Source organism: Equus przewalskii, chromosome 1 (assembly GCF_037783145.1).
Source record: "Equus przewalskii isolate Varuska chromosome 1, EquPr2, whole genome shotgun sequence".
In the NCBI taxonomy this organism is placed as follows: domain Eukaryota; kingdom Metazoa; phylum Chordata; class Mammalia; order Perissodactyla; family Equidae; genus Equus; species Equus przewalskii.
The window spans coordinates 93,736,053-93,761,600 of NC_091831.1; the positions used below are offsets into that span (position 1 = coordinate 93,736,053).

Here is a 25,548-nt window from a genome sequence, read left to right on the forward strand (position 1 = left end):
CCAGGGCTACTGATTAGACTCTAGAGTGCCTTAGGGTAAATGAGAAAAAGGTGTCCCCTCTGGGTAACAGAGCCCTCAGGCACAGGGATGCTGAGGGGAGTGTGGACTGGATTTCCTCTTCCTGTTGCCCTCTCCCTGGGTACCCCTGTGCACGGCACATTCCTGGCCAAAGTGTGGTTTTATCCTAGCCCTTGTCATCTTGTACCCCAAAAAGCTCAATTCTTGAGCACTGTGCCCTCTGACCACCTCCTCCCGTGGCTCCTGCTCCATCGACCTGCGGGAACCTCCAGTCCGTTGATCTCCACTTTCTCAGCGTGCACCCACCCTTCCCTCTCTGGCCCCCTCCCACCCAACTACCCCATTTAGCTTCCACTATCACATCATTGTAACCCCTCCCTCGCACCCTCAACTCTCCTGGCAAAACTCTAACCCACGTTACCTCTAACCTCCCACTAACTATAGCTGCACATGAATTAATGCTGAAAATTCATGATTATGCTGAACCGTCTCACTTTTAATTTGTGACCAAACATCTCAATGTCCTTATTACTGCTTCTTCGGTGAAAACTATTAGCCAATTCTGTTCCATGCTGTATCTCCAGCACCTAAAACAGCCTTGGCACATAGAAGGCACTCAGTAAATATTTTTGAAATAAATGAATGATGGTGGGATGCTGGATGGATGTCCTCAAAATATTTAAAAAAAAAATTGATATATTACCTGACACGTTTGATAGTATTAAGAGGCGTTTTAGCGTTCTGGTAGAGAATTTGGGTATGCATTAGTGATAGGCACAGAGAAAAGCACACAAAGTTAAAAGTAAAGCAATGACTAATTCCAGGAAAACAGAAAGTTATTTCCAGAAATGAAACGTAATTCTAGAACGCCACCTGGCTCAGCTGTGAATGTTGACTTAGTCATAATAAGGTAAGCATTGAATAGTGATTTAACCAAAAATTGTGACATAACTATATTGGCTCAGTGGTGAGTCGGGAGAGAGGAGGAAGGAATGGTATTTCCATGTGGCAATCGTGTGGGTAGCTGGGTGGGTTTTGTCTGTGTGCATGATAGCTAACCTAATCTTCTGCAGTGGGAAGTCAAATGATAATGTCCTAAACTGAAAAATCAAGAAATAGTTGTTTCCGCATACTATTTAGCAGAAGAGGTTATAGAGGAGGAAAGAGTTCTCCTCAACCTTCTTAGGGTCCCTGGCTGGGTCTGAAAATTAAACTGACAAAGACAGATCAACAGGAGAAAAGCCTATAAATCTTATTGAATTTTCACATGTACTGAGAGCCTTCACAAGAGAATGAAGACCCCCCCCCCCCCACCCCAAGAAGCAAGAAGACTAGAGCAAGAAGCTTTTACAACTTTTAAACAAAGAAACAATGAATTTGTGAAGAATTGACAAGACAAAGGGGTTTGGGCTAGGGGTAGTAAATGTTGAAGAAGTAACTAGGATGATAAGGGTGAGTTTAACCAGGCTTGTTTACACAGCCTTCTCGGCCCTGAATCCCCCGTCTCTGCTGATAAGAATGACTTCTTTCCTCCTGGTGGGGAGGGTGGCATTCACAGGAGAGATTAATCGCTTATTTCAGGGAAGAAGGGCGAGGGGGTGAGGTCAGAGTGGGCTTCCTGATTCTGCCTTTAAAAAAAAAATTCCTTCAGCTTAAGCTATGTAATTTGTGAAGGTGCCATATTTTGGGGTAGCATGTCCTGAACCCCATCAAAGTAAATGCCAGGGAGAAAAAATACTGGAGTTAAGCACGGTTGCTGTTGACCAATGAGACCCAGCGGTGGGGAGGGCGTAGTGAGAGAGGGGTGACAGGCTTCCACGAGGAGCCTTTGGCTTCTATTTGCCTTCAAAAGGAACTATTCAGTTATATCACTATAGTAAATAATAAAAAATTGAAAACGTGAAAAAATGAACTTCTATACTGCTAAGAACTGAGGCCATTTTGGAAAATAAGATAATATAATGGGATGCTCAGATAAAAATACAGTAACACGTTTCCCCAAAGAGGATAGACAAATGGCCAATGAGCATATGAAAAGATGCTCAACGTCACTAATCAACAGGGAAATGCAAATCAAAACTACAAGGAGATATCACCTCACACCCTTTAGGATGGCTACTATCGAAAACCCAGAAAATGACAAATGCTGGTGAGGACGTGGAGAAGTGGAAATCCTTGTGTGCTATTTTTGGGAATGTAAAATGGTGCAATTGCTGTGGAAAATAGTATGGTGGATCCTTAAAAAATTAAACATAGAATTACCATGTGACGCAGAAATCCCATTTCTGGGTATATACTCAAAAGAATTGAAAGCAGGATCTCAAGGAGATATTTATACACCTGTGTTCCTGGCAGCATTATTCACAACAGCCAAAAGGCAGAAGCAACCAAATGTCCATCGATAGATGAGGAGACAAACAAAATGTGATATATACATATAATGGAATAGTACTCAACCTGAAAAAGGAAGGAAATTCTGTCACATTATGCTAAGTGAAATAAGCCCGTCACAAAAAGACAAATACTGTACGATTCCACTTATATGGATACGTAGAGTAGTCAAACTTGTAGAGGCAGAAAGTAGACGGGTGGTTGCCAGTGGTTGGGGGAGAAGCACATGGGAGTTACTGCTTAATGGGTGAGGAGTTTCAGTTTTACAAGGTGAAAAGAGTTCTGGAGATGGATGGTGGTGATCGCTGCACAATTCTGTGAATGTTTATAATACCGTCGAACTTTACACTTAAAGCGCTTAAGATGGTAAACTTAATGTTATGTGTTTTTTACCACAATTTTTTGAAAAGTGAGATTATTTTGCAATTACATCAGAATGTAAAATTTGGAACACATGCATATTATAAGTAAACATAGGCTTAAAATTAAATTATGCTTAAATTTTTTTAGTGAAATAAAATAAAAGTTAAGTTTTGTTATAGTCCAATTTGCCTTTAATAAACGGGTCTCTATAAAATTCAAATAGTATTGTAAATTTACAGCCCTATAGAAATTTTCTACTTAAAGTTTCTGGGTAAGATTTTTAAAGTGTAATATTTCTCTAAATTATTATTGACAGTAATATTCATATATTTTAATATTAATTTTATTTTTTGACAATCTTATGCTTTGGGGATTTTAAACAAAAACAATACTGACTTTAAAAACATCTTAATTTATCCAAAGACTTGTGAATAATTGGAGTTCAATAGACTATTCTTGCAATAAAAGATAAATAATGTCACAGAGAAATTAAACATGTACATTAAATTTTTAAAATGAGTCTGTATCTAGCTATACAACCCAAAAAGCAAAAGGGGAATTTTGTCGAAGCCTTGAAAGTGTGTATTTCTCTATATTCCAACCTTTATGACTCATATAAAACTCTACAACATACAGGTATTCTTTCTAATATATCCTTAAGGGTATATTAAGACTCGTTTCCTTTTTAAAATAACTAGTTTTTGTTACAGTGATGTTAATAACAAAAATCATCTAGACCCATACACTCTACATTTGTTCCAAGATATTTGAGCCCAAAAGAAAAGGAAAAAGGATTCATGTCACAGTGCAGTCTCTTTGTGAGCCGTAACTCTGTGTTTTTGTCTAATTGTAAAATAAACTGGTTCTTCCTAAACGCAAAATATTATTAGGTACTAGTGAGATAATTAATGTGTTATAGGTTTGATCTTACAATTTTCCCATGTAAGATTTAATTATCTTTTAAAATTAAGGCTTTGATAGCTCTAAATAAGATAATTTAATATAGTTTGCTCTACCAATCTCTCTCGTACATATGTATATGTGTGTGTGTTTTGTAGAGAGAATACACTTACTTTACATTTATTGCTTCCCATTTGCTGAACTAGTCATTTAAAAAATTTCCGACACCAACCACATTCTTTTACAAAGTTTAATGTCCTATGTTTTATTTGTGAGACTGTATACACATATATGTGAATCAGGACTACAAAGAAACAACAAACAAACAGAAAGCCCTGATAGCTGAGAATTGGGGTAGAAAAATGTAATGTTTAGTCTAATGAACAGTAGACAAATGGAGGGTGTCTAACAAGAATTCTCACACAGGAACTTCGCACGAGAATCCAGCACTGAACCAGCGAGAGCCGGATGCAAATTCTTGTACATGGCAGCCCATATTTTCCCCCATCTTATAAAGGAGATTTCTTTTCATGTTAGCAACTAAACACATGTGCCAAGCAAGGACGAGTAACAGCCTCTACAAAGTGTAAATTGTAAGTTACTAGAATGTTATTACCTTTAATTTAAAAATAAACGTAAACAATTGGATCAAGCTATGCAAGTGTTCACACACTCGCAGCGGAATCAGGAGTAATTACCAATACCCGTCACCAGATAGATACAGTCACCAGATGGCTACAGAGGACAGCTCTGATGCTAAACTTATTATGCATTCACGAGTTATATCGTCAGTGCTGATATTATATTTTATCTCAGAACAAAACAAACAAGCAGTTGTAGCTTTAATCAAGATTTTTAGTGAAGGCTCGAATCACATAAGAAAAGGAAAAGGGTAACAAATTTAAACACTGACAACAAAAGACTTTTGAAAGGTCCCATCCCCCAGTCAGGATGCCCTTGTCCATCGATGGCATCAGGACCACGAATTTTACTGGCCAAATTATAAAGGGAATCTGTGTCCCCTGGGTTTAGAAAGAGCTTTGGAATACAAAATAGGATTTCGAAAAAGAAACTGGACAAATTTTGCACAGAATCCTGATTCAGATGGGCAGCTGCTTTGTCATCCTACAGTCAACAAAAAGATGGCACTCTCCCTCTGCAGAGGCAGGATAAACCGCTTAGATGTTCTCTGCAGATGCTTATCGAACGTAGCCACACTCATTGATCTATTGAACACACTCTTGCATGTGTTTTTGAACACATTAAAAGGTTTTTGTTTAAATGTATTGATTATGTTTGAACATTACTAGATTCACAGGAATCTTAAACTCTCCCATGAGAGTCCCATCTGAGAAATACAACATTCCTTACTACATCGCTATAAATATATTCACTATACATATATTTTCTCCTGCCAAAATATGAAATGGGTAAACCACAGAATAAATAAAGTGATTACCTATAGTGGAGGAAGGAGATACGGCAGAGGGAAAAGGGGTTGAAGCCATACTTCTCTGAATATACCTTGTTTTATAGATTTGACTCTAGAATTACGTGAATGTGTAACATAAGAGTAAAACAAACTTAAATCAAAATGTATTGGCAATTTGTGTCTTCCTTTCTTTTTTCTTGATGAGTCTATCTAAAGGTTGATCAATTTTATTGATCTTTTCAGAGAAGCAGACTTTAGCCTCATTGACTTTCTGTAACGTTTGCCCATTTCCTATTTTATAGATTTCCCCTCTGATTTCTTTCCTTCTACTTTGAGTTTAATTCATTCTTCTTTTTCTGGTTACTTAAGGTGGAAGGTTGATTTTAGAAATTTCTTCTTTTCTAATACAAATATTTGCACAGCTATAAATTTCCCTCCAGGAATGTTGCCTAACGTGTGTGCGTATGAGTGTGTTTGTCAAGATTTTCTTTTTAAATTACAAATTCGACGTCTTTCATAGCTACACGGATATTCGGATTGTCTATTTCTTCTTATGCCAATTTCAGTAATTTGCATTTGTCGGTGACCTTTCAAGGAATGCCCTGGTTTTCAGCGAGTCCCCTGCACTCAGGCTGGCTGGAACTCGTACATCTCTGAGCCCTGAACAAGCCACCGGAAATGTTCAGTTTACAGCTCTCTGGTAGTTGTTCTTTGCCTGCCTTGTAAATATGGACACTAGGTGTGTGCATAGCTTTATGGGGGGTCCCTTCTCCCAGGCCCTCTCAGTGGACAGAGTGAAGGAATATATGTAAGTGTATGTCTACATGCATGCTTATATCTATTTCTTTATCAATCTATATTGAAAACTGTAAGTTCACATGACACCTCCAATTCCAGTCCAGCGTTGAAGGGTACACTGTAATGTTCTCCCTTTCCGTATTTGTAACTACCGTCTCTGACAGTGAGAGACTTGCTTCCCATTGTCTTTGACATATTAAATATATGATTAATCCCCTCATGTGGAGCCAGTCTCTTATTGCTGCTACGACCCCTCCCTCCCCATGGACACCTTCCTCACCCCACTTGGGCTCTCACGCTCCAAGCCAGGCTGCCTTCCATGAGGACCTTGCTCTGTCCACCCAAGCCATAGTCCTAAATTTTCCAGAAAGGGGAAGCCTGTTCTATATTGTTTAATATCACTGGAAATAAGATGTTAATTCCCTTATATCTTCCAATTAGTTACTCCCAATTAATACTAACTTTATATTTGGATTAATCATTGTCCTTGATTTATGACACACCCTCCAAGCAAGACCTGCTTTTATATATTTACTTAGTGTTAATAATGTAGTGAGTATACATTAACCCATCACCTAAAGCAAGAGCAAGGATCCTGACAATAATTTAGTCTAACCATATGCTCCCCCATATCTCTCTTCCAGACCTCTCCCGAGCTAAGTTTCATTCTGAATCCCGTGTTCATCATTTCCTTGATTTCTTTTGTATAATTTTATTGCATTTATATGTATACCTGAAAGTATATCTTTTGTTTTAGTTGTTTTCCGTTTTATTAAAAAGGGTATTTGTCGTATGTAATCTTGGCGTTACTGTTTTTCTTTATGTTTTATTTATAAGATTAATCCACATGGTTGTCTCTCACTATAGCTCATCCATTTTGACTGCTGTATATTTGATTGTGTAAATTTACCATAGTTAATTCCTCCACTTCCCTCTTGATGGGCATTTAGGCTACTTCCAGGCTTTTGTTCGTTTGTCAGATTATTTGACAACTTTTTCTCTCTTTCTTGGAATTTGGAAGTTCCTTTGGGATGTGACCGCATGTGAATCTTTTTTTTCAGAAATTTTCCGAGCACCTGGGGGATTCTTTCAAATTTAACTCTTTTTATTTTTTTCAGTCTACAGACCCTATCGTGATTATTTCCAGGTTTTCGATATTTTGAATAATGCTGCCGCGAACGTTCTCATCCGTGTCTCTGTGTGTGCATACGGAAGAGTTTCTCTCGGACATATATCTGAGAGTAGACTTGCCGCGTCAGAATGATTTGATTGTTTTCTAAACTGGTCGCATCCATTTACATTCTCACCAGCAATGTTTAAGCGACATTATGGATTCACATTCTTTCTATCGCTTGATGGTATCAAACTTTTAATTTTTGCCAATCAAATATATGTAAAATAGTACTTCTTTGCCATCTTGATTTGCATTTACCTGATCATTTAAAAAATATCTCTTCACATGTTTATTGGTCCATGTCGTTCCTTTTCTATAAAATACCTATTCACATCTTTTGCCTATTTTTCTGTTGGGTTGTTTGTCCTTTTTGTATTAATTAATGAAAATTTTTAATTCATTTTTGAGCTGAATTCTTTGACAGTATTTGCCTTTTGCTTTCTTTAGGTTTTCCTTTGAGAAAAAATTACTTAATTTCAATATAGTTGAATTGTCAATCTTATATTTTATTGTCAATTTTTTTTGTAGTTTATTTGAGAAAATTTTCCCTACTTCATGTTCTAGAGGAGGGGCCTCTAAGTTCTCTGCTAAAAATTTTCCAGTTTTGTTTTGAAATCTAAATTCTTAATTCTTTTGCAGTGGAGGTTTGTATATGACGGGAGGTAGGGATCCAATCTTTTCTTACATAGATAACCATCTTTTCAGCTCTTTTCCCACTAATCTGACATATTAGTTCTGTCATTTGTGTATTCTGCATCAATATTCAACTATCTTAATTATAAGAAGTTCATATGAAATCCTGATGTCTGGTAGGGAACATCTTCACATTCTCTGCTCTCTGTCTTTTGAAATGTCCTGGCCTTTTTTTTTCCATGTACATTTTAGTATGATGTTAACACATTCTATGGAAAACTATTGAGGTATTGATCGAAATTTCATTGAATATATAGATCAATTTGCAGAAGATTAACATCTTTATGACAACACACCTTCCTATTCATAAGTGTGATATCTCTCCATCTTTTTAGGTCTTCTTTAATATGTCTTAATAAGGATTTATTATTTTCCTTTAAAGTCTTGAATATTTTCCCTTTAATTACGTTTTCTAGTTGTTTGCTGTTGGAGTATAAAAATCCAACTCATTTTTGTATATTAATCATACATCCTTCCGTTTTGTTAAACTATTCTATTGTTTCTAATAATCTATGTGTAGATTCTTTTGAGTTTTCAATGTAAATGATTTATTAGCTACAAATAATAAGAGCTTTATTTCCTTTTTTCCAATCATTATGCCTCTATTTTTCTCATATTATTGCGTTGGCTGAGACCTCACATACAATGCTGACTGGAAGTGATGATAGTGGGCATCCCATCTCATTTCTGAGTTTAAAGGGAGTTCTTTTAAAACATCTCCTTTTGGAATCATGTTTGCTCTAGTTTTTTTTTTTTATATATAGATGTACTTTATCAGATTTAAGAGGTTTCTTTTTATTTCTAATTTACCAAGAGTTTTTAAAGAAAATAATGTATGGGTGTTGAATTTTATCAATTACTTCTTCTGCGTCTATTGAGGGTTTATGCAGAGGCCTCTCTCCCCGTCTTCTAATGTGGTAAATCACGTTTGTAGATTTTCTGATCATCCTTTCATTCCTGGCATGAGTCTATCTCAGCCGTTGTATATTATATTTTTTTATACACGTCAGATTTGGTTTGATAATATTTTGTTTAGAATTTTTACATCTATATTTATGTAATTGTCCTTTCTCATACTCTTTGTCTGGTTTTAGCATCAGGATTCTGTTGGCCCTGTAGAGTGAATGTGAAAGAGTCTGTATTAAATTGGGTTGATCGGTTCCTCAAAGGTTTGGTGGAACTCTCCTTAAAATCTTTAGGCCTGATGTTTCCTTTATGGAAAGATTTCCAACCACTGATTAGTTTTTTAAAATAGTTATAGGACCATTCAAACTTTTCATTTCTTCTTGAGTCGGTTATGATTAGTTATATGTTATATATGATTAGTTATATTAGTTATATGATTAGTTATATATTATATTAGTTATGACTAGTTATATAAGAATATTTTTTCCAAGTTCTAAAAATTGTTGGCATAGAGTTGTTAATCATAATCTCTTATCCTTTTAACCTGTTCTCTTATCCTTTTAACCTGTACTTTCTCTGTAGTTATGTCTCTATTTTCATTCATAGTATTTGTCTGTGTCTTTTCTTTTGGCCAAAATTGCTAGAAATTTGTCAGTTTTATTTGTTCTTTTCCAAAGAACCAATGTTCACTTTTTTTTTTTCCAAAGATTGGCACCTGAGCTAACAACTGTTGCCAATATATATTTTTTTCCTTTTCTGCTTTTTCTCCCCAAATCCCCCCAGTAGATATTGTATATCTTAGTTGTGGGTCCTTCTGGTTGTGGCATGTGGGACACTGCCTCAACGTGCCCTCACGAGCGGTGCCATGTCTGTTCCCAGGATCTGAACCAGCGAAACCCTGGGCCGCCGAAGCAGAGCGTGCGAACTTAACCACTCGGCCATGGGGCCGGCCCCTAGTGTTCACTTTTTGATCAACTCTGTTTAATCTTTGTTTCCAATTTTATTGTTTTCTGCTTATATTATCTTTTTCTTTCTATTCTGTCATTCTTTTCCTAACTTCTTGACGTGAACACTCAGTAATTTTAAGGCCTTCCTCTATTCTAACTTAAGTACCTAAGCATTTTGAAGCAAAGATTTGCTGTACCCCACACAGTCGGAGATTTATGTTTCCGTAACATTCTGTTCTAGTTATTTTAAGTTTCCACGATGACTTCTTTTACCCGTGACTTATTTAGCAGTTGTTTTAAAGTTTCCAAATATGCAGGGATTTTTTTCTTACCTTTTTGTAATTAGCTTCTTTCTCATCTGTTTTGCTCTGAGATTACAATCTACATAATACCATGCAATGACGAATGTGTTGAGATTTACTTGATCAACTTTTGTTAATGTTTCATGTGTGATTGGAAAAAAAGAAATTGTTTTCTCTCCCTGTTGGACGCAGAACTCTCTAGTCATTAGATCAAATTTGTTAATTGTGTTGTTCAGATCTTCTCTATCTTGGCTGAATTTTTTTCTGCTTGGGCTGTCAGTACGCTAGAGAGATGGGCTGAAATCTCTTACTTCGATGATACACTTAAGAATTTCTCCCTACATCTTCTGGGGAGATAAATTACAAAAAATACCAGTTTTTGCTTTATATACCTTATTTGGTGCCTACAAGTTTTACGTTGCTATAACTTCTTAGAGAATTATGTCGTTTATTGTAATACAACGACTTTCTCCATCTCTAATAGTGCTTTGTCTGAAAGACCATTGTATCTAATATTAACATGATTACATTGCTTTTCTTTTAGTTTATACTTGCCTCATATGTCTTTTTCCACCCTTTTAACTTCAACATTTGTACGTCCTTATATTTTTAGATGCATTTTATGTAAATAGTGCATAACTGGATTTTAAAAAATCCAATATGTCCCTGTTTATCTTTAAAAAGAGTTTTAAAGTTATTTTAATTATTAATATTATTGGAAGTGTTCCTACCAACTTATTATTTAAATGTTTCTGTTTCTTTTTATTTTTTCAAAAATCAATATCTATATCTCCCTCCTAATGAGAGAACAGTTCCATAATGTTGATATTATGAGTATGTTTACCGTCTAGTTTCACCTTAAATTTTTTAAAGACAAGTTTGATCACTTTTAATTCCTACATCCCTTGCATCATCTACTAGATTTGGCTCTCCTATCTAAATGCTTTAAAGTATTTCTAGGGTGGATATTTCTGTGGCAAACCCTCTCAGGCCTAGTACACCTGATGATATTTTTTATCATGTCCTTATATTTATATAAAAGTTTGGATGGATGTAAAATGTTAGGTTTCTAAATTCTCTTCCTTCAATTGTTTGAAAGGAAGGCTTCCTTGCCTTTTTGCATCCAGCACTGCTGTTGAAAAATTGATGTAAATCTGGTCTTTGTTCCTTTGATAAAAATCTGTTCATTTTTTTAAAGTGACCTTTAAAGTTTCTCTTTATCTTTGACATTCCTAGATTGTGCTATTATTTCTCTAGGTGTGGGTTTTCCTTACCTCTCTCCTTTGGCCCTTCTGGCCCATTTCAATCTGAAATCTTTCATCTTAGTTTAATTCTGGTGAATTTGTCTCCATTATTCTTTCAATTATTTCCTCTTCTATTTTTTTCCTCTTTCTAGAGTTTCATCTATTTTTTTCTGTTTAACTGTTTTTTGTCGGTTTTTTTTGAGGAAGATTAGCCCTGAGCTAACATCTGCTGCCAATCTTCTTTTTTGCTGAGGAAGACGGGCCCTAAGCTAACATCCGTGCCCATCTTCCTCTACTTTATATATGTGACGCCTGCCACAGCATGGCGTGCCAGGTGGTGCCATGTCCGCACCCGGGATCCAAACTGGCAAACCCTGGGCCGCCGAAGCGAACGTGCGCACTTAACTGCTGCTCCCTGGGACCGGCCTCTGTTTAACTGTTTTCCATTGGCTATACTTTTTTGTGGTAGGCAGAATAATATCCTCGTTTTAATCCCTGGAACCTGTGAGTATGTTAAATTGCTCTGCAAAGGGAAATTAAGGTTGCAGATGGACGTCAGGTTGCTAATCAGCTGACCATAAAGCAGGGAGCTCATCCTGAATTATCCAGCTGGGGCCAGTGTCTGAATGGGGGCCCTTGAATGTGGAAGACAGAAGCAGAAGAGCTGTGTGACAGTAATGAGATGTGAGCAAGACTCAACCATGTTGGCTTTGCAGACAGAGGAAGGGGCCACGAGTCCAGGAACACGGGCGGCCTCTTGAAGCAGCAAGAGCCAAGAAAATGGGTTCTCCCCTAGTGCGTCCAGAAGGGAATGCAGCTCTGCCCACATCTCGATTTTAGCCCAGAGAGACGATATTGGACTTTTAATTTCGAGAACTGTAAATAAATTTGTGTTGTTTTAAGCCACTAAGTTTGTGGTGCTTTGTGATAGCAGAAATAGGAAATGAATAGACTTTTTAAAAACAAATACACTTTAAAAAATTGTTTTTCTTGTTTCTTTTCCTCCCATTTATTGGTTGGATCATGTTTTCTTTATTCCCTTTTGTTTCTCACTGATGGTTTGCAAGCTCTGTATCCTATTTCCGTTATTCTGCTGGTTACCGTTAATGTTTTCCCCTTTTCTCAATGTTCTATGTGCACTTGGTGTGCAAGTCCGACCACTGTGTGAGTCTTATTATGAACAGTAGCCATCCCTCCATCCTCCCCCTCCAGCTCCTCCTCCCTGGTGGAAACCACTTTCACCCCTTTAGCTGATTCTTCTCATACTTACTTCTGTATCTCTAAATAATATACTTGGATTGCTATTTCTTGATTTTTCACATTTAGTCATCATCTGTTGACTTTCTGCTGGAGAGGATGAAGATTGAACTCTTGCTATCAGTACATACACACAGGCACACACACACACGCAGGCACACACTTCACCATCCTCCCAAGCTGATAGGAGGTAGGAGAATGAATTAATAAGATTGGGTATGTTCACATAATGGAATATTATACAGCTGTGAAAAGGAACGAGCTCTAGGCAACAACAGGCAAGACTCTGGACAGTATAGTGATGAGTGAGACGGCATGCTGCAGACAACCACATGAGTGACACTCTTCTTATAAGATTCTAAACCAAATAAAACAAAACATTGTTCAGGCACCCATATATGTGACAAACTATTTTTAAAAAGCAAAGGAATGGTAAACACAAGATTCAGGATGGTGGTGACCTTTAGCTGGGGGAGGCTGGGAGATGGGAAAGGCAAGGAGCCCATAGAGAGTTATTGGCTGGTTGGGTGATGGGTTTATGGGAGTTCATTATAGAAATAAATGCATACACGAGCAAATCAAAGTAAATAAAACGAGAGAACATGCAAGGGCTACACAGTAATAGTGTGGTCTTAACTATATAAAAGTGTTCACGGCAGCACTGTGCACCATGACAAAAATTCTGGAAAATCGTATCTAATTAAGTTCTTTTGTAAATAATTTCCTCTCCTCTCTGTTCTCTGTTTTCTTTTCTGGACTAATTATTTGACCATTGTACCTCCTGGATTGATCCTCTATTTTCTATTTTCTCTTCTATTTTCCATCTCTTTGTCTCTTGCTGTATTTTCTGGGAAATTTCCTGCCCTTACTTTCTTACTCTTTATTTCTACTGTCATGTTTTTAACTACCAAAAAGCTCATTTTTTTATTCCCTGAATGTTCCTAATGTTCCTTTGCGGTATATCCACTTCCAAATGATGCTCCAGGATTCGGCTTTCTTGGGTCTGCTGCGTCCTTTATCACTTGTCCATCTGTTTGTTGTCTTGCTATTGTCCTCTCTACCATTCTTCACTTCTTTGTGCATATATGCCTTTCAAAAAATATTTTGCTGTAATTTTTACTGTTTTTTCAGGAAGTTCTCTACTCTTAAAATTTTAATACAAATATTTAGAACTATATTTATATATCAGTTCTAGAGTTTAATCAGAATTTGTATCATACCATCAAATAAAGCAAATCTTTTACCTTTTTTTCCCCTCCCTTGTTTCTCCCCCTCTTCCCACCTCTCATGTTGAAATAATCAGAGATTCTCATTCCAGAGTTTTCTTTTAATCAATCCCTTCTTGGACTTATCACAAAATTGTACTGGCTTCTTTGCCCACCAGTACTTCTCATGTCCCACATTTTTCTCTTGGAGTCTGTATTAATTATCTATTGCTGCGTTACAAGTGACCACATACCTACTGGTTTAAAACAACATACATGTGTTATCTCACAGTTTCTGTGGGTCAGGAATCCAAGCAGGGCTTAGCCTGGTCCTCTGCTTCAGGACCTCTCACGAAGCTGCAAACAAACTGTTGGCCCAGGCGGGGGTCTCATCTGAAGATTTGATTGGGGAAGGATCCAGGAGTTAGTTCCTTTTGGCTGTTGGACTAAGGGCCTCACTTCCTACCTGGATGTTGGATGGAGGCCTCCTTTGGGTCCTTGACACGTGGGTCTCTCCACAGGGTAGCTCACAACATGTCAGCTGGTTTCCTTGTACAAACAAAGAAGAAAATCTGCTAGCAGAACAGAAGGCAGAATCTTTTGCTGTGTTCCTTTGGTTAGAAGCAAGTCTCAGGTCCCACCCATGCTCAAGAGGATGCAATTTCACAAGAGAGTGAACACCAGGAGGTGGGGACCATTGAGGACCATCTTAGTGTCTGCCTGCCACGGATTCCTACTTTTTCTTGTTGGAGTACCTCCTCTAATAATTCTTTCCTATGTGGTTTTGGGTGGTCAAATGTCTCAGATCTCAAAGGCCTAAAATGGATTTGTCTTGTCTTCCCACTTGACTGGTAGTATTGATGGGGATAGAATTCTAGGCTCATAATGTTTTTTCCCCTCAGAACTTTGCTATTATCTTCTTGCATGCAGTGTTGCCAAAAGAAAAGCTGATGTCAACCTAATTTTTTGTCCCTTTTTAGTTGATCTATTTTTCCTCTCTTAAGGATTTCTCTTTTATCATCAGTGTTGTGAAATGTCAGCACACTCTCTCTAGATGTAGATCGTTTTTTTCTCCCTTCTTGGTTGGTTTATCATTCTGCTCTGTGGTTTGCATTTCAACTGTGTCCATTCTTCTTTGTGGTTTTTTAAATTAACAACTGATTATCCATTAGCCAAAATCTCAAATTAATTATTATCTTTGAATGCAAACTTCTCTTTTACCTATCTGAAGGTATTATGTATAATTAAAGTCTTACTGTTTCTTCTGCTTGTTGGGTTTGATATCTCTCTTTCAAGGTGCTGTTAATCTTCAAGTATTTTTCGACTCTTGCATGTGTGATTGTCTTCGTGTTTGAGTATTCCTGTTAGCTTTCACAGAAGACTCTGGCAATGAGCTACTGAGATGTAATCTTCATTTCTTGCTTCCTAGCAGAACCCTGATCGTGTTTGGGCAGCCATGTGCCCAGCCAATGCAGGTGACAAATCACAGTTGTACTAAATCAATTGTAATTCTCACGCCTCTCTTTCCCAACCTCCCTTGCAGCTAGGGCTGGCATGTGACAAAGTTCTAGTCAATGAGATATAAGTGGGAACCTACTGAGAAATTTCTGGGAAATCTTTCCATTTATTATAAAAGTGACACTTTTTCGAGGAAAATTCAATGATACTGCCTTTTTCCCTTTCTTCTTTCCTTTGACATAGATGTGATGTCTGGAATACAGTAGCCATTGTGGGACCATGAGGCAACTATACGCTAAGGATGGTGATGTGGAAAGGTAGGAAATCTGTTTTCTGGAGAGCTTCATTGAGTCAGTGGCTTCACTGAAGCCACTTCTAGACAACTTGTGACAATGTCTTTTTTGCTTGAGCCACTACTAGTCAGATATCTTATTACTTGTAAAACAGTCCTGTCAAGTGTGGCTAGTGTGTGAACACTGTAACTATTTGCTGCATCCTGATCCAATGATTACAGTGTAGGGATGGAACACTCTGCTGGGCGGGGTGACCCAGGAGCTTATGTCGCTGGCCCGAGCAGCTCCCTCGTGCTCTGAAGGGTTGGCGGCCTTCCAGGGCACTGCCCTGCTTTTTGAGCTCAAGTGCCCGCCTTCCCCCCATGACTGCAGGCAGGTGCCTCTGCTGTCCTCCTCTTGGGAGAGTGTGGAGGGAAGCAGAGAGCAAGTCTCCTGTTCCCACTGTGATGCCTCAGCCACCTTCGTGTAGCCCCCGGGCTTCCTTCCGTTTCTCATCTCTACCGTTTCCGAGCTTAGAGCCAGGCTGCTCTTGACTTCTGTAGCAGTCTTGTCTCGCATGTGGTTTACGCTGTGGTTTCCTCCTCCGTCTAGTCTCGTTCTCCTTCTGTCTTTTAAGGGTTCCCGATCATTTCTGGTTGACTGAGAACACTCCTTGTTTTCCAGCATGCCATAGTGTGTGTGTGAGTGTGTGTGCATGCAAACACGTGTGAGTGCACACGTCTGCCTACCTCACATCTGACCCAATAATTATGACTTATATTCATGAAAAGAACAGTCAGCCTTATTTTTAAGTATCTAATGCTCTTCTAGGGATCTATCTGAAAAAAACAGCAGAATTGTAGTTAAAGTTTTATATTCAAAGATTTCCTTTCTGGCATTATTTATGTAAAAGGATTACTATCTCGGAAAGTATCAAAGAGTCTTTTCAAGTACACGACTTTCTTTCCGTTTGGCTTGAAGCATCCACCTGCCTAGAAGTGGAGGTGGAGGTGTGGGGAGGGGAAGGAGAAATGTTAAGATTTGCTATAATTCACCATTTCTAAGACTTACGTTTCTTTGAAATTGGGGTTTGCTCTACAATCAGTGTTGGCTGACAATAGCTGTTGGCTAGGCGACAGTCATGATATGGCTGTCATTGTCTGCACATGTGCAAACTTGGTCTGAAAACCTTCTGTTAACACCTTCTATAAGGATTTTAAAAGGCTGGACAGGTGCAGCGTAAAGACTTGCCGGATGGATGGGTGCCAGCGGTTTGGAAGAAGATCCCAGGGGCAGTGGCAGGTCTCTTCATCTCTGGGGTAAGACAGTCTGTGTCAACAACACTCAACGCACAGACAGCAATACTGCGGAGAAAGACGCAATCACCCAACTCTGAGTTGAAAACGGACTCAGAAGCATCGTTCTCTTCATCCGTCTCTTCTGTAAAGAAGTTTTAGAAATCCTTTCCAACTTATTTCACTTCTATTTTCCTTGTTCCCTACATAAAAATTTATGTCTCGATAAGTCTAAAAAGAGCTTTTTCAATAAGTATAAGCCAAAATTCTAAATGATAAGAAAGCATTATTTGCAACTTAATCGGCAGCTTGTTTTTCTTTCTTGGGAATACCTGAAATAGTGCATCTTACAATTGATGGCATTCACTTCAGTGAAATGCAAAATTACAGAAAGCAAGGAGTGAGAAAAGGAATTAATATCCAGCTTCTGACATTCAAAACAGAATTATGCAGCGAGACTTTTGCCTTGCAAAACAGGTGTTTGTCTAAAGAGAAATTCTTCTCAATTCTTTCCTTTTGATCCAAGGCACACGTGCAAGGCCCTCTCTTAAGCATTTCAACAGCCAAGCACACAAGACCCTCAGCCTGTGGGGTCCTCCGGAAGCAGAGAAGGTAATCCTTCTAGCTCTGGAAGGCAGACCAAGAGGCCGGCTGCCCTACACTGGAGGGACGTGGGGCAGAGCAGGGTGAGACCCGCCTGTCTCAGGCCCTGGGGAGAGTGGGAAGATGAAAGCACAGGAGGCGAGGAGGAGGCGCAAGTCAGGCAGAAAGGAGACCCGAGTTAGATGAGTCAGGAAGTCCGTGGCCCGCCTGGGGAGGCGGCTCTGCCTCTCTTCCCGCGTGGAGCCCCTGGGGGAGGCTGCGTCCGAGGAAGCCCCGTAACTACCCGCGGCCCGGTCACATCCAATCCAAACGCAGTTTGACAGGCGGGGAGCCCTGCAGTTGCGGCTCCCCAGCCTCCGCGGTGCTCCTCTGGGTGGGCGCATCCTGACCTCGCTGAGAACGGGCTGTGAAGTTGCCAGAGGGCATCACTGTGACGCCACATCTCTCTTGACTCAGAAGGGGCCTCAGTAAACCCCTGGCCGAAGACCCCAAGTCTCCCGCCCACCCCTGCCCCTGGGTCCCAGAAGCCACACCCCTTCCCGTGTTCCACCTTCCCCACAGGCCTTTTGGACAGGAGTGGACGATTGACCAGTTTTTTTGTAAGGATGGATCTTGCATGTAAAGATTATTGGATAAGACTAAGATTTTAAAGGTAACTTTTTTCCACACCAGCTAGAGACTAGGACGTGGGAAGACGAGAAAAAATGAAAGAGCTACATTTTTCTCCCCACACCCCAGATATAGTTGCATTGCACTTCCAGACCCTGCTACGTTTATAAACACGAAAGCTTGGAAATGACTAAAATGTCCTGCAACAGGAGAATGGTTTCACAAATTACACATGCATAAAATACAATTTTGCACAGTTATTAAAATTATGTTAGGGACTATTTTAATTATACAGTAAGTGGAAATCAGGAAGTGAATGTGTATGTACTGAACGATCTCAGCTATACATAAAAAATCGCCTGGAGGAAATTCACTGAAATGTTAACAAATTATTTTGAATGGAGGAGTATGGGTGATTTTAATTCTTCATACGTCTCTATGTTTTCCAAATTTTCTACGAGTGTGTAGATCTTAAAAAATAATAAATAACAAATTTTTAAGACAAACTCTTATGTAGCAAATGTCACAAGTGGATTTGTGAGGCCCCTGACTCTTCTCAGATCAACATAACCCACTGGGACAGGATGTGGGCCACTGCGGGGGAGAGGGGGCAGAGTGCAAGAAGTGATCACTTTTCTTTGTTCCCCCATATCCAGTCCAGACAGTTTTCAGGGAAAAGTCGACAGGATAGCTCCATAACACTACCCTCAAAGCAGAAATAAAGCGGTAGAGTTTCTCCAAGATCGGCCCCAAACGTTCCCTTTTAACACCACCCATTTCTTTACAGCGATAATTTACTCGTCTGTAGGCACTTAAGACAAATGAAGGTTTAAATCCACTCAGAACTGACCAGGTGAAGCAGACAGCCTGTCTGATCGGGCAGAACGGTGTCCGGTGGTCAGGGCAGGGGAATGTGGCTGGAGGCCCCTGAAGTGATGCTCACGGAAATCACACGGGCCTGTCCCCCCTCTGCTCTGTCAGGGGTTTCCCTCACAGTCAGGGTGACAACATTTACGACTTTGCATATGAGAATGTTTATTTTCTAAAACTCAAGAGTCTTGCAGACAGCATCGCGGATAGAAACACCGAACACCACGCCGGGAGTCTCAGGCGCGGCTGCCACAGCCGCTGCCCTGGGCCAACCTGCGCCCAGCGTGGAGGCTTCCAGTCCAGGGAAGTTTTATTCTCTTCCTAGAAACAGGGAAATTTTGAGTGCTCTGGGCAAATCGACCACACCAGGGTGAGGAGCAGTGGATGACCAATTAGAAAAAGACACTCTTGAATATTCTGGAACGTGTCTGGCAATAAATGGGAATCTCCTTAGGGATACCTGGCTTCAAACAGTCTGTGGGACTTGCTGTCACTCAGATTGTGCTCTACATGGACGTTCCTGCTGGGCAGGGAGGACCTGCCTGCCAGGCCCAGCATCGTAATGCCCTAAGCCCTGGGGGGTGACTGTCACTCCAGGGGCACTGATCGGTCTAGAATAGGTAGATATACCTAGAAAAATAGGTGCAGGGGGGAATTCAAGGTCAAATTGAGAAGAGTTACAAAGAGGAACTTGCTCTGTTGGTTACTGGAATACCTCATTGAACTACAAACATTAAAACAGTGTGGGACCACACGGATGAATCAGTGGACCAGAAGGAAAAGCCGAGAAATATTTGAATTAGATGTTTTTTAAAAAAGGGTATGACAAGGGCTGGCCCCGTGGCCGAGTGGTTAAGTTCACGCGCTCCGCTGCTGGCGGCCCAGTGTTTCGTTGGTTCGAATCCTGGGCGCGGACATGGCACTGCTCATCAGACCACGCTGAGGCAGCGTCCCACATGCCACAACTAGAAGAACCCACAACGAAGAATACACAACTATGTACCGGGGGGCTTTGGGGAGAAAAAGGAAAAAATAAAATCTTTAAAAAAAAAAAAAAGGATATGACAAAGATGGCGTTTCAAATGACCTTTTAGGGATGTATTTAGATTGAGGAGCTATTATAGATTAATAAGAATTAGCTCATAGTTAATAACTGCGGACTCCATGGTTTATATATATGCTTTCCAACACCGTAATACCTGCATTTTTCATGATAGTCAAAATTGCGATAGAAGCAACCCAAGTCTGGCCCCGTGGTGTAGTGGTTAAGTTCGGCGTGTTCTGCTTTGGTGGTCTGGGTTTGCTGATTTGGATCCCAGGTGCAGACCTACCCCACTCATCAGCCACACTGTGGAGGCAACCCACATATAAAATAGAGGAAGATTGGCACAGATGTTAGCTCAGGGCTAATCTTCCTCAAGCAAAAAAAAAAAAAAAAAAAAGAAAAGAAAAGAAACAACCCAAGTGTCCATTGATGTTGGAATGAATGAGCAAAAGATGGTGTATACATATAATGGAATATCACTCAGCCTTAAAAAGGAAGGACATTCAGTCACATCTACAACATGGATGAACTCGAGGACACTGTGCTAAGTGAAGTAACCCAGTCACAAAAAGGACAAATACTGTATGATTGCCCTTACGGGAGGGGTCTAAAGTGGTCAAATTCACAGAGACAGAAAGTAGAATGGTGGTTGCCAGGGCCTGGGGTAGGGGGGAAATGGGGAGTTATTTGTTTAACAGGTACGGAGTTTTCGTTTTGCCACATGAAATACGTTCGGAAGATGGATGGCAGTGACAGCACAGCAATCTGAGTGTTTTTAATGCTGCTGAGCTGCACGCTTAGAATGGTTAAGGTGTTAAGTTTTACGTTATGTGTATTTTACCCCAATTTTTAAAAAATCAAAAATCAAAAAAAAGAAGGGAATGATGAGAACAAAATTCAGAATGGTGGTTAGTTTGAGCTGTGGGAAGATGGGGATGGAAAGGCGAGCAGCTGTAGACAGTTATTGGCAATATTCTTGCTGGGTGGTGGATACGTGGGAGCTCCTTAGAGAAATGCACACAGAAACAATCAAAGTAAATATAATGAAAGTGACCATGCATGGGCTAAACAATGATGGTGTGCTCTTCTCTGAGAATCATAATCTAGGGCCAGTGGTGCAGTGGTTAAGTTCACACACTCCTCTTTGGTGGCCCGAGATTTACCGGTTCAGATCCCAGATGTGGACCTACACATCACTTATCAAGCCGTGCTGTGGCAGGCGTCCCACATATATATATAAAAAAAAAAAGGTAGAGGAAGATGGGCACGGATGTTAGCTCAGGGCTGATCTTCCTCACACACACACACACAAAGAATCTAAAAAACAAAGTGCGTGTAATTTGATTACATGCATTTGAGGTCCAAAAAGTAAAAATTATTATTTTCTTTTTTGAGGAAGATTAGCCCTGAGCTAACATCCGTGCCCATCTTCCTCTACTTTATATGTGGGACGCCTGCCACAGCATGGCTTGATGAGCGATACATAGGTCTGCACCTGGGATCTGAACTGGCGAACCCCAGGCCGGCAAAGCGGAGCATGTGAACTTAACCACTGTGCCACTGGGCCAGCGCCTACAAATTATTTTAAAAATGCACTTTAAGCAAAAAGAAGAGACTGTAAATCACTTATGATTTATTAACTATTGTTAATATTTTTTCTGTCTTTATATATATGTGTGTATGTGTATATATATATTTGTGCCAAAATTGGAATAGGGAACACTCTCTTTTATAACTTCATTTTCACCTAGCAATAAATTGATACCATTTTTGCATGTCATTAAATATGCTTTAACAGTATTTTAAGTATAGTCATACAATTCCATGGTACGGATATACCATAGTTTAAATAAATGATTCTTATTAGAATTTAGATTGCTCCTATAATTTCCCTATTATTCACACGCTGAGTCTAATAGCCTTATAGCTTCATCTTTGCACCTGTCCCTGACTCTTTCCTCTGGGGAAATTTGTGGATGCAGAATGGTTGGAACAAGGATATACTAAAAAAGTTAAGGCCTTTGATATAAAAAACATCCAGCAATCCTCAGGAAAGGTTTACCAATGCTCGTTCCCGCAAATGAAACATGCAAACAATACACAAGTCCATTTTCTCACATCCTCATCAACTGTGAGCTTTATGAGTTTTTAAATCCTTCCTAAAAAATCTTATTTCCCTGATGTTTTTAATTTGCATTTCTCTGATTACAGCTGAGATTGAATATTAAGATGTTTCCACAGTTTAAAAAATTAACTAGTTTTTAATTGAAAAAATAATTCATGTACATGGTAAAAATATCAAACAGCATAAAAAGATACACTGTGAAACATAAGTCAGCTTCCCACCCCGGAGCCCCAGTCCCCCTGAGGCAGTTGCTAGTATCAGTTTCTTGTTTCTCCTTCCAGAAAGATTATGTACAAGCACACATGCAAAAAGAAATGCATTTATATATATAAATATATATCCTTTTTTAACATAATGAGAACAAGTTTTAGAGTAAAACATAGATTCCAAACCCTACCGCTCAGCTCACTTGTACCTCTATTTCTCCAGTACCTAGGACAGTTCCTGGCATAGAGAAAGTCTCAAACATTTGTTGAATGAGCGACTTGTTGGGCACACTGTACTTACTGTACCTTGCTGATTTTACTTAACAAGAGTGAAATATCTTGACATTACATGCAAACACACATATGTTGTGTACTATATATACGTCTCATTCTTTTTTATGGCTGCGTAGTATTTCTTTGAATTGATATTTCATCATTTGTTTAGCCAGTCCCCCCTGGATGGACATTTAGGTTGTTTCTAGGACTTTGCTATTCCAAACAGTGCTCACATATATGACATTCCACACATGTAGGAATATATTCCTAGAAATATTTCTATTTCTAGAAATAGAATTGCTGGGTCAAAAGGCATGTGTGTTTGTAGTTTTAATAGACATTGTCAAGTGTCCTTTCAAAAAAGTCACAGCAATAAATGCATGTACTTTCCCCAGAAACGTATGTGAGTGTCTATTTATCCACCTTGTAGCCAAATTTATATTATCAAATGTTCTGATCTTTACCAAACTGTGGGAAAATACGGATGAAAGCAAAAATTGGCTTTCACAGAGAATATAAATATAAATGGCTTATAAACTATATTAAAAGATGCCCAACCCCATCGATGGTTTTATTTGCCTGTCTCTAATTAGGAATAAGGTTGAGCATCTTTTAATTTATTTACAAGCCATTTATAAATCTAGAACAATGGTACTCCCGTTTTCATGCCATTGGCACATCCGTGCAGAAATTCTAAGATTTAGGGAGCCAAATTTACCAGGCTCTTCTTTTACAGCTGAGACTTTAGATTTTGTTTAGAAAATTCATCCCACACTGAGGTTAATAAACTTTTTACCATGCTTTCTTCTGGCATTTTTACAGTACTTTAAAATTTTTATCTTCAATCTCTTGGGATTCAATTGTCCTGATGCCATTTATTGATCTGTGTCTCTCTTCCCTGCTGACTTGCAATGGCACCTTTATCCTATGCTGGGTTTTGTGAGACCCTTAGTCTCAGAATTTCCTTCAAGGAGGTGGCCAGTCACACATCTCTGAAAAGACTTAAGGCAAGAAGATCAATGAAACCAGCTACACTCCCGGCTGTCCCCGAGGCTGTGATTTATAGTCAGCATGTCCCACCACCCATCCTGGGTTTCCTTTCTCCTCAGCTCGTGCTTTGGCTGCTTTGCCTGATAGAGTGACCCACACCTTCATCCCCAAGAGATCTGAGTTTTTGCTGCCTTGTCTTTGTCAGTCTTCTCTTGCTCTGGGACCTTGAAACTGGCAGTCTTCTGAGCGCCCCCCACATGCAGATCACAGCAGTGTTGCCAAGGGTGATGTCCACTGACTCCAGTCCCTAAGAGGCCCTCCAGGCCCGGTGCTCTTTCTTAGGTGCGAGGTGCAACAGTTTGTCCTTTGCTTTAATAGAAATGTCTCAGTGTATGCAAGACTAGATTCCTAGACATTTCACCAATGTAGCAGACTTTTGAATTCTTTATGGGCTTTCTCTCTCTGTCACATGTGTTTTACTAAAGCGTCTAGGGTACTTGCCAATTTCTGCTCACCACATCTAATTAGGATGACGTCATCAGCATAACAGACTAAGCCAAGGTTCTGTAGGATGAGATGATTGAGGTGTCTGTGATCTGATTTGTGACACAGAGCAAAAGAGATGTCATAGCCCAGGAGAAAAAATGTGACTGTGGACTGCTGTCCTTCCCACATAAAAGCAAGCAGATTTTGATTCTCTCAACTAATGAGGATCAAGAAGAATGCACTCATCAGCTCTGTGGCTGCCAACAAAGTGCCAGAGGCTGGGTTGATCTGATCCAGGCAGGGCAACTGACATTGGGGCTTGCCAGGAGGGGCCTCCAGGAGCTCACACTGAGATGGGATTGGAACGCAAGGGGTTTATTGTGACCTAACACCTGTGAAAGCTAAAAAGAGGGAGAAGCAGGATTGGGCAAGCAAAGCCTTCAGACCACAATGCAGACCCAACACCTATGAATGGAAAGGTGGAGAGGAAGCAGGATGGGCCAGGGAGAGCCTCAGAGAGTGAAGCAGCTCTGACAAGGTCCAGGCCAGCCCAATGGGAGTATCAGAGCAAAAATCAACCATTACAAGGTCGAACAAAAGGTTAAACTGAACAATAATATGATGGAGCCCAGCACCCTTGCGTCCTTTAAGTCTTTGAGAGTGGCACTACTCTGCAATTCCTCCCAGGGTGGGCTATTACTTCTGATTTACCACCTTGTCTAGGGGATGAGAAGGCAGCATCAGAGGCTTCCCCCGGCTTTTCCCACCACAGTGGCCCCTGGTCCTCAGGTCAGTGAACCAATGTGAGCTTCCTGCTAGCTTCCAAGTAAATCTTCCCAGATTATAAATTTGGGAACTAGGGGAATTATCACAGGGTCATTCCACAGACCCGTTAGACCAACTGAAAGATAGAGCTGGGTCAAAATTCCATTTGCTGCCTAACTCCTAGAAGCCCACTCTAATAGGACAATCATAATGGTGTTGTGGGTCCTTGGGTATTCGCGTCAGCAGATCCCCATGTTTCACAGTTCTTTAAAATTCTGGACAGCCCCTTATCCCAGGGCACAGTTATCCAGTCAATGGCCGCAGATCCCTTTGGTAGAAGGACTGGGAGACTATTTACATATATACTTGTGGTGGTGTTTGTAGTGTAATAAGAAAAATATTTAGTGTTTCTCCTGGTTCCTGGCACAAAGCTTCTAAAAACCTGGGAATTTTCTGAGTGATAAGGGTGATAGGAGCATCATTTGTTCTAATGAGGTGAGTCTTGGTGGGGCCCTAGACAGCTTCAAGATAGGGGCTGGTTGCCAGAAAGACCAAGGCTTGACTAGAAGCTTGGAACTTTAAGCCCCACCTCGCAACCTCCAGGGAGGGCACACGGACTGGAGATTGAGAGTTACCACTGGCCAACGATTTCATCAATGTGGCCTATGTGATGAAACCTCCATAAAAAACCCTAAATGATGAGGCCTGGAGAGCTTCCGGGTTGGTGAACGCATCCACGTGCCAGGAGCGGGTCACACCCCAACTCCAAGGGGACAGAAGCTCCTGCACTTGGGACTGTTCCAGACCTCGCCCTCTGCCCATCTTCTGGCTGTTCATTCATATCCTTTCTAACAACTGTACATAATAGTAAATATAGCATCTTCCTAAGTTCTGTGAGTTGTTCTAATAAATTACCTA

The 25,548-nt window shown here is 40.0% G+C and overlaps 1 long non-coding RNA gene across 1 annotated transcript in view; it reads left to right on the forward strand.

The window, feature by feature from the left end:
* LOC139083019 (uncharacterized) overlaps positions 1-18,370 on the forward strand; it is a 67,637-nt gene extending 49,267 nt beyond the window's left edge. The window contains exons 3-4 of the long non-coding RNA XR_011539517.1: positions 15,332-15,405; positions 16,573-18,370. This is a non-coding gene — a long non-coding RNA (uncharacterized lncRNA). The remainder of the gene's footprint in view (positions 1-15,331; positions 15,406-16,572) is intronic.
* The last annotated feature ends 7,178 nt before the right edge of the window (positions 18,371-25,548 follow it).